This window comes from Arachis ipaensis, chromosome B9 (assembly GCF_059453495.1).
Source record: "Arachis ipaensis isolate K30076 ecotype BB chromosome B9, ASM5945349v1, whole genome shotgun sequence".
NCBI lineage: Eukaryota > Viridiplantae > Streptophyta > Magnoliopsida > Fabales > Fabaceae > Arachis > Arachis ipaensis.
Window position 1 is genome coordinate 97323958 of NC_142444.1, and position 3856 is coordinate 97327813.

Genomic DNA, 3856 nt, shown 5'->3' on the forward strand with positions numbered 1-3856 from the left:
TATTTGATCTTAGTTACATTTTTTACTATTTCTCATCATTAAAAATTCAAAAATATTTTCAAAATTTTGTCTTTTCAAGTCAATAATACAGAGAATTGAAGATTCAGAACATTCAGCAGAGGAATCAAACAGAAAAAGCTGGGCGTTCAAAACGCCCAGTGAAGAAGGAAAACTGGCGTTTAAACGCCAGCCAGGGTACCTGGCTGGGCGTTTAACGCCCAAAAAGGTAGCATTTTGGGCGTTAAACGCCAGAATGGATGCCATTCTGGGTGTTTAACGCCAGAAGGACACAAGAGGGAAGATTTTGTTTTTAATTCAAATTTTTTTCAAATCTTCATAATTTTTCAAAATCAAATCTTTTTCAAATTATATTTTTTCAATCATATCTCTTCAAAATCAATTTCTTTCCATTTTTTTATTTATTACTATTTTCGAAAATCCTTGCTAAAATTAATGATTTACTTCAAAATTTTCTAGTTGTTACTTGCCTATTAAGAAAGGATCAAAAGTTTTAATTTTAAAATCATAACTTTTAATTTCTTGATAGTCAAGTAATCAACTTTAATTTTAAAAAATTCTTCTTTTTCAATCATATCTTTTCAAACATATCTTTTCAATCACATCTTTTTCAAAATTAATTTTTTCAATCATATCTTTTTCGAATTTCAAAATCTTTTTCAAAAATCACTTTATTTCTTTCCCAATCTTAGTTTTCGAAAATCTCAATCAAATTTTCAAATTTCTTTTTAAAATCTTTTAATTAATTTTTGAAAATTCTTCCCCTCTTTTCACATCCTTCTATTTAAAGGACTAAGACTCCTCATCAAGGTGCAATTCGAACTCTATCCCTCTTGATAAGTTCGAATTCCCTCTTCTCCACCTCCTCCTTCTATTCTTCTTTTCCTCTGACACCTCAAGGAATCTCTATACTGTGACATAGAGGATTTCCTACTTTCTTGTTCTCTTCTCTTTCATATGAGCAGGAACAAAGATAAAGGCATACTTGTTCAAGCTGATCCTGAACCTGAAAGGACCTTGAAGAGAAAGCTAAGAGAAGCTAAAGAACAATTATCTTTAGAGGGCCTAACAGAACTCTTCAAAGAAGAAGAAACCATGGCAGCCGAAAACAACAATAATGCCAACAATGCAAGGAAGGTGCTTGGTGACTTTACTGCACCTACTCCTGATTTCTATGGGAGAAGCATCTCAATCCCTGCCATTAGAGCAAACAACTTTGAGCTTAAGCCTCAATTAGTTTCTCTAATGCAACAGAATTGCAAGTTTCATGGACTTCCATTAGAAGATCCTCATCAGTTCTTAGCTGAGTTCTTGCAAATCTGTGACACTGTCAAGACCAATGGGGTTGACCCTGAAGTCTACAGACTTATGCTTTTTCCTTTTGCTGTAAGAGACAGAGCTAGGACATGGTTGGATTCACAACCTAAAGAAAGTTTGAACTCTTGGGAAAAGCCAGTTAATGCCTTCTTGGCAAAGTTCTTTCCACCTCAAAAATTGAGCAAGCTTAGAGTGGAAGTCCAAACCTTCAGACAGAAGGAAGGTGAATCCCTCTATGAAGCTTGGGAGAGATACAAGCAATTGATTAGAAGGTGCCCTTCTGACATGCTTTCAGAATGGAGCATCATAGGAATCTTCTATGATGGTCTGTCTGAACTATCCAAGATGTCATTGGATAGCTCTGCTGGAGGATCTCTTCATCTGAAGAAGATGCCTGCAGAAGCTCAGGAACTCATTGAAATGGTTGTAAATAACCAATTCATGTACACTTCTGAAAGGAATCCTGTGAATAATGGGACAGCTCAGAAGAAAGGAGTTCTTGAGATTGATACTCTGAATGCCATATTGGCTCAGAACAAGATATTGACTCAACAAGTCAATATGATCTCTCAAAGTCTGTCTGGAATGCAAGGAGCAACAGGCAGTACTAAGGAAGCATCTTCTGAAGAAGAAGCTTATGATCCTGAGAACCCAGCAATGGAAGAGGTGAATTACATGGGAGAACCCTATGGAAACACCTATAATCCTTCATGGAGAAATCATCCAAATCTCTCGTGGAAGGATCAACAGAGACCTCAACAAGGTTTCAACAACAATAATGGTGGAAGAAACAGGTTTAGCAATAGCAAGCCTTTTCCATCATCTTCTCAGCAACAGACAGAGCATCCTAAGCAGGACTCCCCTGACTTAGCAACTATAGTCTCTGATTTAATTAAAACCACTCAAAGTTTCATGACTGAAACAAGGTCCTCCATTAGAAACTTGGAGGCACAATTGGGTCAGCTGAGTAAGAAAATTACTGAACTTCCTCCTAGCACTCTCCCAAGCAATACAGAAGAAAATCCTAAAAGAGAGTGCAAGGCCATAACCACATCTCACATGGCCGAACATGGAGAGGAGGAAGAGGCAGTGATTCCCACTGAGGAAAACCTCAATGGACACCCACTGACCTCCATGGAGTTCCTTAATGAGGAACCATGGGAATCAGAGGCTCACACTGAGACCATAGAGATTCCATTGAATTTACTTTTGCCATTCATGAGCTCTGATGAGTATTCTTCCTCTGAAGAGGATGAAGATGTTACTGAAGAGCAAGTTGCTAAGTACCTTGGAGCAATCATGAAGCTAAATGCCAAGTTATTTGGTAATGAGACTTGGGAGAATGAACCTCCATTGCTCATCAAAGAACTGGATGACTTGACTAGGCAGAGATTACCTCCAAAGAGACAGGACCCTGGAAAGTTCTCAATCCCTTGTACCATAGGCACCATAACCTTTGAGAAGGCTCTGTGTGACCTAGGGTCAAGCATAAACCTTATGCTCTCTCTGTAATGGAGAAGCTAGGGATCATTGAGGTACAAGCTGCAAGAATCTCACTAGAGATGGCAGACAATTCAAAGAAACAGGCTTATGGACTTGTAGAGGATGTCTTGGTAAAGGTTGAAGACCATTACATCCCTGCTGATTTCATAATCCTAGAAACTGGGAAGTGTATGGGTGAATCCATCATCCTTGGCAGACTCTTCCTAGCCACAGCAAAGGCTGTGATTGATGTTGACAGAGGAGAATTAATCATTCAAGTGAATGAAGACTCCCTTGTGTTTAAATCTCAAGGATATCCCTCTGTAACCATGGAGAGGAAGCATGAAGAGCTTCTCTCAATACAGAGTCAAACAGAGCCCCCACAGTCAAACTCTAAGTTTGGTGTTGGGAGGCCACAACCAAACTCTAAGTTTGGTGTTGAACCCCCACATTCAAACTCTAAGTTTGGTGTTGGGAGGTTCCAACATTGCTCTGAACATCTGTGAGGCTCCATGAGAGCCCACTGTCAAGCTATTGACATTAAAGAAGCGCTTGTTGGGAGGCAACCCAATTTTTACCTATCTATGTTAAATTTCTATTTTCTTTTGTTATTTTATGTTTTCTATAGGTTGATGATCATGTGAAGTCACAAAAACAATTGAAAAATCAAAAACAGAAGGAAAAACAGAATGAAAAATAGAACACCCTGGAGGAGAAACTTACTGGCGTTTAAATGCCAGTAAGGGTAGCAGAATGGGCGTTAAACGCCCAGTCTGGCACCATTCTGGGCGTTTAACGCCAGAAAAGGGCACCAGACTGGCGTTTAACGCCAGGAATGGGCAAGAAGCTGGTGTTAAACGCCAGAAATGGGCAGCAGCCTGGCGTTTAACGCCAGGGTTGGCAGCAAGGGGCATTTTACACGCCACATGGTGCAGGGATGAGAAATCCTTGACACCTCAGGATCTGTACCCCATCTCTCTCTCTCTTCTTCACCCATTCAACAATCACCTCAATACCTCTTCCCAAAAAACCCTTCACC

General features: G+C 39.5%; 1 non-coding gene across 1 annotated transcript; it reads right to left on the reverse strand.

Moving 5' to 3' along the window:
- Nucleotides 1-1518: 1518 nt before the first annotated feature.
- On the reverse strand, nucleotides 1519-1626 carry LOC148545571 (small nucleolar RNA R71). Its single transcript, XR_015900437.1, has one exon. It is a non-coding gene; the product is annotated as a small nucleolar RNA R71 (small nucleolar RNA).
- Between the last annotated feature and the right edge of the window lie 2230 nt (nucleotides 1627-3856).